The sequence below is a fragment of the Antechinus flavipes genome, chromosome 1, assembly GCF_016432865.1.
Source record: "Antechinus flavipes isolate AdamAnt ecotype Samford, QLD, Australia chromosome 1, AdamAnt_v2, whole genome shotgun sequence".
NCBI classification, from domain to species: Eukaryota; Metazoa; Chordata; class Mammalia; order Dasyuromorphia; family Dasyuridae; genus Antechinus; species Antechinus flavipes.
The window spans coordinates 236,136,668-236,152,392 of record NC_067398.1 but is presented as its reverse complement, the minus strand read 5'-3'; the positions used below and the strand labels follow the sequence as shown (position 1 = coordinate 236,152,392).

The following is a 15,725-nucleotide window of genomic DNA, read 5'->3' as shown; positions in this document are numbered from 1 at the left end:
AGAGATATATGGTTAATAGGTTTTAATTTTAATCAATTATTCATGTTTATTCCATCCAATCTCCATACAGCAAGAAAAGTGATTTTTCTTATGCATAAATCTGAAAAATCATGTCACTATCCCAATCTATTAAAGCTCCTTATTGCCCTTAGGATTAAATATAAACTCCTCTATTCTGCTATTAAAATTCTAACCTCTTTTGTACCTTCTAGTCTTAAATTCCCCTATATGAACTCTGTCTCTATCATGTTGGTTCACTTGTTATTCCTCACTCACAATATCTTTATTCAATCTATATGTCCCGATAAAGAATTATAGATTGGATGTAGAATTGTTATTTAGTTGTGTCCAAATCTTTATGACCTCATTTGGGATTTTCTTGGGAAAGATATTGGAGTGTTTTGCTATTTTCTTCTCCAGTTTATTTTACATATGAGGAAACTTACATATTTTACGTACCAGGAAACAGAGTTAAATGATTTGTTCAGGGTCACACAAATTTAAAGTGTTTGAAGCCAGAGTTGAACTCAGGAAGATTAGATTTTCTCATTCTAGGTCCAACACTCTATTCACTGTGCCATTTAACTGCCTGGTACAGTAAATAACATGTTATAACTTGGTTATTGAATTTTAAATTAGTTAGAAGAATAGAGCATACAGAAAACTAATTTGTACTTTGTTAGTGCTGAATTCAGAATTTTGACTAAAGATTACCTGTATGCAATCAATTTTTTTCTCTGTCTCTGTCTTGATCTCTTTTACTGTTTCTCTGTCTCTGTCCTTCTTTCTCACATTTATCTGTCTATCCATCTATCACCTATCTACTATCTGAGGCATGTTGTCAAGATAATTAGTGATAAACTCATAATTTTAACGGGACATTTAAAACTTATTTAAGGGAAATTTTCAATTGTTATTATTTATAAAAATAAGCTAATTACAAATGGATTCCATCTATTTATATGACAACATTTTAAATTCTGTATATATAATAGCCTTTTCTTTTAAATATGGATAATAGAATCTTTGATTGAATTTTCTAGCTGGATATTACCATATAGATTACCAATTTTTTATAGGAGAGGAAATGAAAATTTATGAATATTTGGATTAAATTAATTGACTGGGAAATAATTGTCTGGATAATCAATAGATTAAGTTCTCAAAATATTTCATAAATTTGATTTACAATTTGTACTTTTAAGATTTCTTTTCTTTTCTTTTTTTTTTTTTTTTAATTCTATTATTTTTTCCCCCCCGATTTGCAGAAAAAGGAAGCCATACAGGATTGGAACTTTCATCCTAAACTAAAATTATCACATGCTAAATTCTTTTTATTTTTAAGTAAATAAGTCACTTTATATGAGAGACTTATGAGTTTTTTTTTTTCCATTCATTAAGGCAGTGGTATTCAAGTGTAATCCACGGACTCTTAAAAGTCCCTTACACCCGTTTAGAGGGTTGGCAAGAAAATTATTTTCTTGAAAATATTAAGATGTTATTTATCTTTTTAATTACCATTCTCTCATAATTGAACAGTGGATTTTTTCATAGGTTACATGACCTATAGATTAAAGATTTAGTTTCAGGGATGAAGACTAAGTTAATTTAATTTGTAGAATTGTACTTTTATCTTACAAATAAATAAATGAATCTACAGATATGGCCAGACTTTTTATTTTGCTTTTATTTGTGTGATATTCACATCAATTGATCATTGAAGAAGATCTTTTAATGTGAGTATTTGGCAGCAAACACAAGGATGCAGTAATATTCAAAATGCTGAATAAATATTCCGAATCTCATTTTATCCTAGAACAAATATATGACATTTACATTCATAGTACAAAAGCATTTTGCAATTTGTATTTGTAAAAATTATAATAATATTACTCTGCTCATAAAGATTTTTTAAAATTTATTTTAGAAAATATCTTTTATTTTTCCTAAAAATATTTAACATGTAATGGACTTATTATAATTTTGGGGATGAATTAATAAATTTAAAAAATGTCATCTTTAATTTCTCATATAACCCACATTTATAGTTATAGCCCACATAAATAAAGGCTCTTTGTGGTCCCTCAATGATTTTTAAAATTCTAAAGGGGTCCTGAGACTAAAATGTTTGACTGTGCTGTACTATAAGAGGGAGAAGGTCACAGTGACCTCTGCTGGGCAAAAATTATATTTGTATTCAGTTTTCTGAACTTGAAAATAATAAAACTATATTTTAAAAAATGATAAATTTAAAATTTAAACCACAGAGATTTTTTGAATTAATGAAATTATTTTAGTTTTCACATGTAACATTGCATAAGGAGGTTTTCCACAAGAAACTATTAAAGAGGTTGTATGTTTCCTTTCAAGGAGTGCATTTGCCAAAAACTCAAGTGAAGGGTGGTGGACAGGCAGAAGCAGAGTTGGATGTTCTGCTTTAGATTTAAGCCCTTTTCATTCATAAAGTTTCTGAGGAAATGTGAGGAATTTAAACAAAGGCATGCGGGTAAATGTTTTCTATTCAGCTTTCTAGGTGAAAAATGTATCTATAACATAATTTTAACTTACAATATTAACTAGATGATCACCAAAGCAATAAAGTAAGCCCTGATTTGTAGAGAGTTTCATCCTTTCCCAAAGGGAAAAGTGGTTATCTACTAGCTTAAAAGAGAGAGATGAGTTTTGAGCTAATTCTTTTTTTTTAAATTATTATTTTTTTTTTGTTTTGTTTTGTTTTTTTAATTTTTATTTAATAATTGCTTTATATTGACAGAATCCATGCCAGGGTAATTTTTTTTTTTAACAACATTATCCCTTGCACTCGTTTCTGTTCTGATTTTTTCCCCCTCCCTCTCTCCACTCCCTCCCCTAGATGGCAAGCAGTCCTTTATATGTTGGATATGTTGCAGTATATCCTAGATACAATATATGTTTGCAGAACCGAACAGTTCTCTTGTTGCATAGGGAGAATTGGATTCAGAAGGTATAAATAACCCGGGAAGAAAAACAAAAATGCAGATAGTTCACATTCGTTTCCCAGTGTTCTTTCTTTGGGTGTAGCTGCTTTTGTCCGTCATTTATCATTTGAAACTCAGTTAGGTCTCTTTGTCAAAGAAATCCACTTCCATCAAAATATGTCCTCATACAATATCGTTGTCGAAGTGTATAATGATCTCCTGGTTCTGCTCATTTCACTTAGCATCAGTTCATGTAAGTCTCGCCAGTCCTCTCTGTATTCATCCTGTTGGTTATTCCTTATAGAACAATAATATTCCATAACATTCATATACCACAATTTACCCAGCCATTCTCCAATTGATGGGCATCCATTCATTTTCCAGTTTCTAGCCACTACAAATAGGGCTGCTACAAACATTTTGGCACATACAGGTCCCTTTCCTTTCTTTAGTATTTCTTTGGGATATAAGCCCAATAGAAACACTGCTGGATCAAAGGGTATGTACAATTTGATAATTTTTTGGGCATAATTCCAGATTGCTCTCCAGAATGGTTGGATTCGTTCACAACTCCACCAACAATGCATTAGTGTCCCAGTTTTCCTGCATCCCCTCCAACATTCATCATTATTTTTTCCTGTCATCTTAGCCAATCTGACAGGTGTGTAGTGGTATCTCAGAGTTGTCTTAATTTGCATTTCTCTGATCAATAGTGATTTGGAACACTCTTTCATATGAGTGGTAATAGTTTCAATTTCATCCTCTGAAAATTGTCTGTTCATATCCTTTGACCATTTATCAATTGGAGAATGGCTTGATTTCTTATAAATTTGAGTCAGTTCTCTATATATTTTGGAAATGAGGCCTTTATCAGAACCTTTAACTGTGAAGATGTTTTCCCAGTTTGTTGCTTCCCTTCTAATCTTGTTTGCATTAGTTTTGTTTGTACAAAGGCTTTTTAATTTGATGTAATCAAAATTTTCTATTTTGTGATCAGTAATGGTCTCTAGTTCATCTTTGGTCACAAACTTCTTTCTCCTCCACAAGTCTGAGAGATAAACTATTCTATGTTCCTCTAATTTATTTATAATCTTGTTCTTTATGCCTAGGTCATGGACCCATTTTGATCTTATCTTGGTATATGGTGTTAAGTGTGGGTCCATGCCTAATTTCTGCCATACTAATTTCCAATTATCCCAGCAGTTTTTATCAAATAATGAATTCTTTTCCCAGAAGTTAGGGGCTTTGGGTTTGTCAAACATTAGATTGCTATAGTTGACTATTCTGTCTTGTGAACCTAACCTTTTCCACTGATCCACTTAATCTATTTCTTAGCCAATACCAAATGGTTTTGGTGACTGCTGCTTTATAATATAATTTTAGATCAGGTACAGCTAGGCCACCTGAGCTAATTCTTAAACAAAAAAGTGAGGGAAAAAGTACTATTCCTTTCAAACATTCTGCAAATTCAGTAGCATGGTTTCGTCAGTTCTCAATTGGAAGGATGGGCTGCTCCTTACTTTTTCGGAGTCATATAAAAAGAAGTTGGGGTGGTAGATGATGTGGTGATTTTTCATAAATAATTTGACCCTGTCTCTATACTTCCTTTTGTTGTTGTTGTTTGTCCTTTGCTCTTGAAGAGGACCGTGGCATCTGGAAGGTAATGATATGACTTGCAATTAATTGGATTTAAGTGAGTGAGGGCTACCTTTTCTCCTCTGAAACCATCTGTTACAGCTATGAAGATGGATGGTGAACTCTTATCTTCTCTCTTCTAGGAGACATCAGAACAGATCCAGAAAATCAAGGTCAAAGGCATCAATTAGGAGAGAAGAGAAGAGAATAGAGAGAGACACACACACACAGAGAGAGAGACAGACAGACAGACAGAAAGACAGAGAGACAGACACACAGAGAGACAGAGAGAGAGAAAGAGAGAGAGAGAGAGACAGAGAAACACAGAGAGAAAGAGATAGACACAGAGAGAGACATATAAAAACACAGAGAAAGAGAGCTGATATAATACATAAAGGAAAATTACATCTCATGCAGGTTCCGGTGGAAGAAAATAGGTGTTATAAAATTATAAAATTTTTGTGGATGAAGTGGGAAGTGAGGAGCTGAGGAATAAAAGTTAGTCAGCTAACTTTAGAACTCTAATACAATGAGAAGTCAAATTGACAAGCATTTTAAAAGCAATTCCTATTTGCTTCCTATTTTGCAATTCCTGTGCTAAGTTTTGAGAATACAACTAAAAACATAAAGTCGCTATTCTCAAGGACCTTACAATCTAATGGGGGAAGAATATAGAAAAGGAAGCTGGAAAGGGAGGGTAGAAGTACAAGGGCTTAGTAAAGAAAGTCTACAAAGTAAAGAGTGGAGTGCAGAAAAGAATGAATTGCATTCCTTGAAATGGAATTCTAGGAGGAGAAAGGAACTTCAGGGATGGCATATACTTCCAGTATGAGATGTTCAGATACAGAGTTACTTTTTAGGGTGAGGCAGCTTATGTACTCTATCAGCATATGTTGCACTTAACAGAGAGTCTCAGGAATGAACATGACTGGTCTGAGTATCATTCTTAAAATCAGTGTTCTAGAAGCAAACATCCAGTTTGAGGAGGAGGCTACAGTAGCTGAGAATATTATGTATTTAACAAGTGATGATGAAATATGCCCTCACCTCCTGACAGAAAAGTAGTGAGTAAACTTAAAATGGAGAGATATAGCATCTTTGGACATGGCTAACAATCTACTGGAGTGACGTGGGAAGGACAGATTAATTAAAAACAAACAAACAAAAAATTTTATCTTCTATTCATAGTAGATAGTAAACAGATAGACTTTGAGGGTCAAGAGGCAAAATCAAGGATATTATTTAGGTACTTAGAAAAAACAACTTTGCACAATTTTTCTTGATGAAATGAAACTATATTAATAATAGTAATAGCAATAATAATAAAGTACCTTTTTTGTTAATATGATTCTATTACCAATGAGAAGAATGGAATTTTGGGGAAAGTTTTTCTTATTATCAAAATTGATGAACAATGTTCATCTGTTAATACTGATTTATAATTTAAAAATTTTATCTTAAAAGTTTTTTTGTTCATGTAGATAGGCATGACTAAATATTAATATAACTCCATAAGTATGTGATTTTATTTAAAAAAATTTTCTCAATAGTATTTTATTTTTCCAAATACATGTAAAGATAGTTTTCTACTTTCATTTATATAAGATTTTGTATTCCAATTTTTTTTTTCTCCTTTTCTTACCTCCCCTCTCTCTAAGACAGCAAGCAATCTGATATGGGTTATACATATCCGATACTTTAAAATGTATTTCCATATTCAAAACCTATTATTTTAAATGAGCATATTTATTGCTTGGAAGGCATCTGTAGAATTATATTAGATTCTGTCTTTGATATTTGTCTTTTAGTATGTCATTACTCTGAAGATAAATCACTTCTAACTGAAGAAAGGTTAGTGTCTTAATTTAGTTGTTAAATGGCTTTTGAAATATGGAAATTTCTTGCAGAGCAGTCTGAAAATGCTTTTGGAACTGTGTTTGAGTTTGGATATATAATAAGTGATTTACATGGGAAATGTAAACAAAATCTTATGGGAATAGAGATCTCATTTTTAAAGCTTTTGACAGCATGGGGCAGAATGTCATATAAAGCTTGAGACTCAAAGTTAGTTGTCATTAATTGATTTTCTGTATATACTTCCCACATAAGTACAATTTTGCCTTGTAATATTAGTTTGAATTTCTTAAGAAATACTATTAAGGTTGTTTCAAAAGTTAATTCCTAAAGCCATTCAGTGTTTTATAATAGTGGATAAGGATGATTTTTCTTCAAAAACATTTTATTCTTGGCCATGAGCTTAAAATATCACAATTAAATTATTTTTCTCTTCTTCTTCTCTCTTTTTTTTTGGCATGATAAACACAAGGTAATAATTTTTTAAAAATACTGTAGTGTGGTGATACTTATGACACTGGAAATTCTGGCAAGTTATAACTACATTACTATAATTTGGTGCACCAAGCCCTAATGTGAAGTTATGGGAGAGCCACATACTCTTTGCAATATGAAAGCAGTAGTAGACAATATGTAAATGAATGGATGTATTGTGTTTCAATATAACTTTTATTTGTGAACATATAAATTTGAATTTCATATAATTTTCTCATGTCATAAAATAGTCCTATTTTGCTTTTTTCCAAACCATTTGAAAATGTAAAAATAATTTTTATCTTATGGGTTGTTAAAAAAGAGGCAGCAGATAAATTTGGCCCAAAGGCTGTAATTTGCCAATCCCTGTTCTATGCCTATACTTTATAGATTGTTTAAAAGCATAAACTTAGTTTTTTATTTATGCATTAATATAAATGTATCATATTTTTTCCAAAGAATTTTATGCATATGTTGAGGTATCATGTGGTGTTGGATTTTTAAAAAATATTATTACATTGTTTTCCTAGTGTTTTCATTTTGATTCAAATTTAACTTGCTTATGATGGATAAATAGCTTTATATTTTGCTAGAATTTTGCTTAAAATGCTTGAATTGCTATTATATTGGTATATATAATCATATTGATTTATGATTCTCTTTTTAAAAAGCTTCCTTAGTTTAGATATTAAGGCCATATTTTTCTTTTAAAAGATGTTTGTTCTATTGTTTTCTATCAATTTAGTCTACTATTATTTTATTAATGCATATTTTAATGAATATAACTTTTTGCTTTTGAGGATTGCTTTAGTTACATTTTATTTATTTTTGGTAAATCAACTGGGGCTGACTTGCCTAGGATCAAAAAACTAGTAAGTTTTAAAATGTCTGAGGCCAGATTTGAATTAAGGTACTACTGACTTGAGGGCTAGTGTTCTAGCCACTGCACCATCTAGCTGCCCCTTTTTAATTCTATTTTAGAAATGTTGGTATCTTGTCTTATCATTATAATTATTTTTCACATAATTGTTACTTGTTTCTACCATTTATCTTTTGATCCACTCATTATTTAGAATTTCATTATGAAGTCTTTTAGTTTTGTGTCTTCCTTTCCCCCATATACTATTTTTATTGCCATGTAAGAAATACCAAACATACCCTTTAAGTGTGTTTAGTGTTCCTATTATTTTGCATTTATTTGCAATTTTTGGTGTCTTAATGCATGATCAATTTCTGAAAAAGTACAATGTCATATTTAACTTAAATTACAATATCATATTAAGTTTTTTGGGTCTCTTTCCTCTTTTAAGTCAATATCTTCCCTCAGATTTTGTTTAATTTACTTTGATGCAATCCTTTTTTTCATAGAATCTGTCTTATTCTCTAATGTTTACCCCTTATCTTAGTTCTGGAGTTTTATTATTAACCTATTTTTCTTCCTTTAGTTTAGCAATCTAATTCTTCTCCTTTTATCTTCTCATTTAAACAGTTTAAAATCTTTTTTCTCCCTCTAGGTTTTTATATTTATTATTGTTATTTACTTTTTTTCCAAAGGTGTTTATATCTTATTCTTTACATTAATTTGAATCCCTTTTTGTAGAATTTGAACTTTGGTTCTTTCTTTCATTCAAATATATTCCCCCTTTAATCTCTAAGTTTCATGTGGAATAAAAACATCTAATAAACCAAATTTGAGTCCCCTTTTCTAACCAATTTATTAGATCTCATTTGTGCATTTTGCTACCTTACTCTTTTTTTTTCCTTTATGTTTTACCTCCCTCTTGGAAACATCAGTTAAAGAAGGCATCAATAAAGGTAGAAATGTTGCTTATAATAGAAATTTCCCTGACTTTTCAGTTATACTCTCTGGTCCATTTCTATCTCCTACCCTTCACATGATCATTCTCCATCCCATTTTCCATACCTGGATCCATATCCTTTCACCATTCCTGATCCAGTTATTTCAGGAGCTTCAAATTTCTTTACCCTGAGAAAAGAAGTTGTACATAGATTAATAAAATTGTCTCCAAAGAAGTGGTCCCACTATGTATCAACTTGCTCCAGATTTGATCCATTCTAACATGTCTATCTTTCATTACAAATACATAGCTTGTATTCCAAGGAAGTGCTTCTTAGTGGGATCTCTAACAACCATATTGGATTGAGACCTTCTACTTTCATTCACCTTTTAAAAATCTTTCCTTATTTTTGTCTTTTCAACTCTCCTGAAGCCACTGTTTTTGCTGTGAGGTTACAAGGTGTTACTATTCATTGTTCACCTCTAGAGTTACTTAAGATTTGTAATGATTTTCTCTTAAAAAAAAATCGTTTGTCTCATTTCTGCCTCCTACCCCATGAATGAATGTATTAAAGATTGGCATTCTCCAGTAATAATTCCTAAAGATATAATCTTATTTCATGTATGTAGCTTTATTAAATGTAGGTAAATTACATTCACAGCCTTCCTCTTACCTACTGTTTTAGTAATGCTATCAAAAAGGGGAAATATAGTCTGGTATGACCTGTTCTTGATAAAATAATGCTGGCTCTTTGTAATTTTCCCCTCTCTTCATAGATGTTTGTCAATAATCTCTTTAATGATCTATTATATTTTTTTAAAAAAGGAATTAGAGTCAAGCTTTCTGGCTTAAATCAGAGCAAAATTTGTTCTCCAAATTCATGGTATGTTTCTATTTTCCATGATCTTTTAAATGTTACTGACATTAGGTTAGCAGTATTTTCATACACCAAAGATGGACTTCATCTGACCAGTTGACTAGAATTCATCAATGGTGGCCAGGTATTTTCTTTCTTTCTCTGACTTAGATGGATGTCAACTCCCTGTTAGTCATTTTTGTTCAGTCACTCATAATGTAAAAGTCATTCTTTTGTAGAGAAAACAAAAGAGTTGAAAATTTCTGCTTTATCATTTTTGTCAGTTATCATCTCATTCACCTGAAGCAAAGATCTTGCATCTTTTTTTCTCCTCTCAATATAGACAAATACACCCTTTTTGTTGTTTTTAGCTTGCCTTGCCAACCTCTACTAAGAGCTTTAGTACTCGACAATTTTTATAGAACTGTGCCATATTCCTTTATTTCTCTTATGTCACTGGGAATTTATTCCATTTAAAATAATTTTAAATATCCTCTACCTCTGAGATCCTCTTTTCTGTTTGGTAAGTTCCTCCTGGAACATCCATCTTGAGGAAAGGTCCAAATTATGCCTTGCCCTCTAAACTTTTCCATCATGCATTAGTTGCTTTCTTTTCTCACTTCTTAAGCTTTCTTCTTCCAAATGTAAGTTCTTTCTGGAACTTGCATTTTGTAGAAGGACCTAAATCAGTCATCCTTACTTCTTCAGATTTGGCCATGATACCTCCATGTGGATATATTTTCTCCTCCCTTATTTTAGTTTCCTTTAATGAGTTGTTTTCTCCAATTACAAAGTAAACTTTGGCTTGTATTTGTAGTCATAGTACTTAGTATATTTGGTCCATAATTAGCATTTAATAAATGCTCATTGACATTATTTTAAATCAAATTTGGGTGGTGAGTTTCTTTTGCATCCTCATTGACCTCTTCAAAATCCCAGTTTTCCTCTTTACTGGAATTGTTTCTCGTTGAATCTTCATAATTATTTTTTCCAATAGTATTTTATTTTTCCCAGTACCTACAAAGATAGTTTTCAACATTCATCTTTGCAAAATCTGTGTTCCAATTTTTCTCCCTCCCTACCCCACTGTCCACTCCCCAAGACAATAAGCAATCTAATATAAGTTAAATGTGCAATTCTTATAAACATATTTCCATATTCACCATGCTATGCAAGAAAAATCAGATGAAAAGGGGAAAAACCATAAGAAGGAAAAGAAAAAAACCCAAGCAAACAAATAATAACAACAATAACAAAATGATGAAAATACTATGCTTTGATCCACATTCAGTCTCTATAGTTCTCTTTCTGGATGCGGATGGCACTTTCTATCCCAAGTATATTGGAATTACCTTGAATCCCCTCATTGCTGAAAAGATCCAAGTCTATCACAATTGATCACATAAATTTGTTGTTACTGTGTACAATATTCTCTTGGTTCAGTTTACTTCACTTAGCGTTAGTTTATGTAAGTCTTTCCAAGCTTTTTTGAAATTATCCTGCTCATCATTTTTTATAGCACAGCAATATTCTATTACATGCATATACCATAATTTATTCAGACATTTCCCAGCTGATGGGCATCCACTCAGTTCTAGTTTCTTACCACTATGAAAAGAGTATGCTACAATCATTTTTTGCACATGTGGGTCCTTTCCTCTTTGTTTATGATGTCTTTGGGATACAGATAGAGACTGCTGGATCAAAGGATATGTACAGTTTTATAGCCCTTTGGGCATAGTTTCAAACTTCTTTCCAGAATGGTTGGATCATTTCATAGCTTCACCAACAATGTATTAATATTCAGTTTTCCCACATCCCCTCCAACATTTATCATTACCTTTGCCTGTCATTTTGGCCAATCTGAGATGTATGAAGTGATACATCAGAGTTGTCTTAATTTCCATTTTTCGAGAGGGGTCCTCAAACTACATCCCACAGGCCAGATGCAGCAGCTGAGGATGATTATCCCCCTCACCCAGGGCTATGAAATTTCTTTATTTAAAGGCCCACAAAACAAAGTTTTTGTTTTTACTATAGTCAGGCCCTCTAACAGTCTGAGGGACAGTGAACTGGCCTCCTATTTAAAAAGTTTGAGGACTCCCTCTTTTAGAGCACTTTTTTTCATATGACTAAAAATGGCTTTAATTTCTTCATCTGAAAATTGTTTACAGAATTAATTTTTAGATGCTTCCTATTTGTTCTGACCTGACTTCCCCTGCAACATTTTCTGTTTATATGTTACTATCACTTTTCCTCTGAAGCTTTTGAAATCTGCCTTCTCAAAACCTAGAGTGAATGTCACACAAAGCCTGGAATTTTTTTCCTCTACTACAAACTCTTAAAATGGAGTGGTTTCTTCCCTACAAGGTACCTATCACTTCCACCCCAGAAACAGGTTCTTCTTTGTTAGTGAGGATCAAATATTGGGTAGAACTTATCATTAATTACTCCAGATTTTGAAGAATGGAATTATCACAAAGGCAAATGTGCCAATCTTGTGATTTATTCTCCTGGCTCTTTCCTTATTTCTTCTTTCTATCAGGTGGTCTGTGGTATATTCAAATGACAAAATCATTTGTGTTTATTCTTCTTGGACCTAAATCCAAATATTCTCTATCATGCTTTCCTTCTCTGGATATGAATACATCATTTTAATATTCCCATCTCTTTTCTCTTGAAGGAAGTATTACCTGTGCAGAGACACATAGTTCAGTAATGTGTTTCAACTGATAATCATTTTTAATCTTTGATTTCCTTTCATTAATTTTTATTATGAGACGGGCAGGTTAGGGCTATGTCTCCTGATTAGTAGATTCTTGAGCTGACTGAAACCTATCCAACTGGATGTGAAAGTTTACTTAAGGCCTCAAACGTTTCTGTAATAAGAAGCCAGAGAAAATATCCCAATTGTTTCTGATCCTTGAGATATCTTGATGACATGTAAATCTTTCCTTTCAATCATTGTGAACCTTCTAAATGTAGTTTAATCTATAATTTAACTTGGTTTACCTTTGGAGTGAATGTATGAGATTATGCTTCTGTTTAAATTTATTCAGTTTTTATGACATTAAAGAAATCATAGAATTAGGGATTTATCCACTATAACTTTCATAGTCTAAAATGTAATCTCTCTACTATGCTTTTCCTCTGAAGCTTTTGAAATCTGCTTTCTCAAAACCTAGAGTGAATGTCACACAAAGCCTGGAAATTTTTTCCTCTACCACAAACCCTTAAAATGGAATGGTTTCTTCCTTACAAGGTTCCTATCACTTCCACCCCAAAAACAGAAACAGGACTCTAATATGTAAAATAATTTATTTCTCTTTTACTCTGACATAACTTTCTCCATGAAAACTTCTCAGAAACTCCAGTAAGGTTTCAGGTTGTCTCTATCCACCTCTCAACCTGACCCAATACAATCTAGGTTTTTAAATCTCCTTTGTCATAGATCTATTTAAGCAGTAGTAACTTGTCACATCAACTCAAAAAAGGTATATTTCTCCCATAAAACAACCCATCAGTCTCAGAGATACACAAGGGCTAATTTATCTTCTTTTAAGCCCACTAGTTCTTCTTGTTGGTTGTCTACCTTTGGACTTTTGTGTGTAGACATTTGAACCCCTGGATTTTTCTTTTTTACCTTATTTTTGGATCATGTATCCTGTGAGACAGATTTCTCAACTACTATTCTTTATCCTTCTTTATGGATACTTTTTAATAGTATCTAATTTAGGGGATACACATAAGCAGTTTTTCCTATCCCTCATCTTTTTTATTTTAAACCCCATATAATTTAGATTAGCATGATACCTGGCAAATACATTTTTTAAAAATTTATTTAATATTTTCCCCAGTTATATTCAAAACAATTTTTTTACATTTGTTTTTAAGATTTTTGAGTTCTAGGTTCTCTACCTTATCACCACCCACAATTAAGAAACTACATGTGAAGTTATGCAAAATGTTTCCATAAGTCAAGTTGTGAAAGAAAATATAGATCTCCCACCCTAATGAAAATAAAAATCCTCCAGAAAAATAAAGCTAAAAATAAAGAGAGAGAGAAAAAGTAATAGAGAATGCTTCAATCTATATTCAGACTAGATCAGTTTCTTCTCTGGGTATGGATAGGATTTTTCATTATAAGTCCTTCAGAATATTCGTGGATGATCGTACTACTTAGAATAACAAAGTCATTTACAGCTGGTCATCTCACAATATTGCTATTACTTTGTATATGGTATATTTCACTTTGTTCATGGAGGACTTTCCAGGTTATTTTTTTCCTGAGAGCATTTGGCTCATCATTTTCCAGAGAACAATAATATTCTATCAGAGAAACTTGCTTCAATTTTTTTTTTTACAATTACTATTAGTAATTGTATTCCCTCCCCCCATTTATTCTCTCTCTCCTTTCACCCTGTTCTTCCTCAAAAGTATTTTGGTACTAATCACTACCTCCCCCAATATGCCCTCTCTTTTATTACCTTACCCTACTTCCCATATCCCATTCTCCTCCTATTTTCCTGCAAAGTAAGATGGATTTCTATACTCCTATGAAGTATGTATGTTATTTCCTATTTGAGCCAATTCTGATGAAAGTAGGGTTTATTTACTCCTCCTCTTTCCACCTCTTCCCCTCTACAGTAAAAGTTTTTTTTTTTTTTGCTTCTTTTTTATGGCAAATAATTTGCATCATTCCCCTTCTCCCTTTCCTTTTCTCCCTTAGTTTCACTGTAGCAAATGAATTCTTATCAGCCTTTGTTAGATGTGCTATATCTCTGTAGATTCCTACATTTTATCATTTTAAGTTGTGATCTAGAAATCCAAATGTTATTGATATATTAGCATATGCATGTTAGTACATCATTGTCCAGGAATAGGAAGGAAGACTCTGCAGACAGTAAGTTTAAGGATCACATATATTTTTCCCATAATAGGGTTGCCTAAAGCAGAGATTTCAAAGATTCAGCCTGCTGAATCTTTGTTGCTAGAATCAGATTAAAATATAATTGGGAAATACTTGACAAAAAAAGATAAAAAGAAAACAAAACATATATAACATTACATTTTAAAACTACAATATGTGCACATAGACATTCTTAGATATCAATTAGTGGCCCAAATTTTATTTGATTTTGATACTTCTGGCCTAGAGAATATAAAAGATTGGAGAAGGGCTTTCATTTCTTATATTTACATTACTTATATTTCATTGCTTATACTTAGTTTAGTTCTCACTACGCTGATATGAAATAAGACAGTGTTAGCATGCCAGATTTCAGATTTCATTTTCCCTCATTGGTAAAGACTCCTATACTAAAATTCTCTCTTTCCAACCCTACCCAGCTATCTGAAAGGGTTCTCTGGGTACTATGTGATTGAAATTGTTCTGTTCAGTAAGTTGCCTAGAGGTCCTGGAATAGAAAAAAAGTGAGAATTGGACTTTGATATTCCAATTTACCAATAATCTGTCTCCCTTTGCTCCTTATCATGCCTTGCATACTTGTGACACCTTTCTGTGATCATCACTTTACTGTCAGGAGATCTGCAAATAAAAGTGGGAACATGGTAATAAAAGGAAAGACTCATGAAGGCAGGAATCCTCAAAAAAGCAAAAGAACAGGATAGGTCCAAATAAAGCCAAAGGGCAAACACTCCTTTATCAATTTTTAAAAAGCTGGGATGGGAGATTAGAGATTGAGAGCAAGTATATGTATAGGGTGAGTAATTTTCAATAGAAAATTGTGAAGAGGATAATGTTTTATGTAGTAGGTCAGTATAGAAAATAGAATTGATTCTCCCATGAAGATGAAAACAAATAGATGGCCATGGGGTAAAATTTGGACTTCTGAAGTTCACTAGGTCAAGTGAACTTATTTGGGGATGTGACTGTTTTCTAATCCTGGAATGCTCTCCTGCCTCTTCTCTGCCTCCTTATTTTCAAGTCCCAGCTAAAATACTTCGATAATAAGACTTTCTTGATTTCCCCTTAAGGCTTCAATCTGCTGATTATGTTCAATTTATCCTATAAAAATTCTGTTTGTATATTTGCATTTCATTTATATATTATATTTTATTTCCTTCATTTGAACATGATCTCTTTGAAAGTAAGTTTGAAAGTCTGTTAGCTTCCTTTGTGTGCCCAGA

The 15,725-nt window shown here is 32.2% G+C and overlaps 1 protein-coding gene across 2 annotated transcripts in view; it reads left to right on the top strand.

The window, feature by feature from the left end:
* The window catches only part of SHC3 (SHC adaptor protein 3), a 159,984-nt gene that overhangs the window by 29,393 nt on the left and 114,866 nt on the right, over positions 1 to 15,725 (top strand). The gene's annotated exons all lie outside the window — the stretch shown is intronic.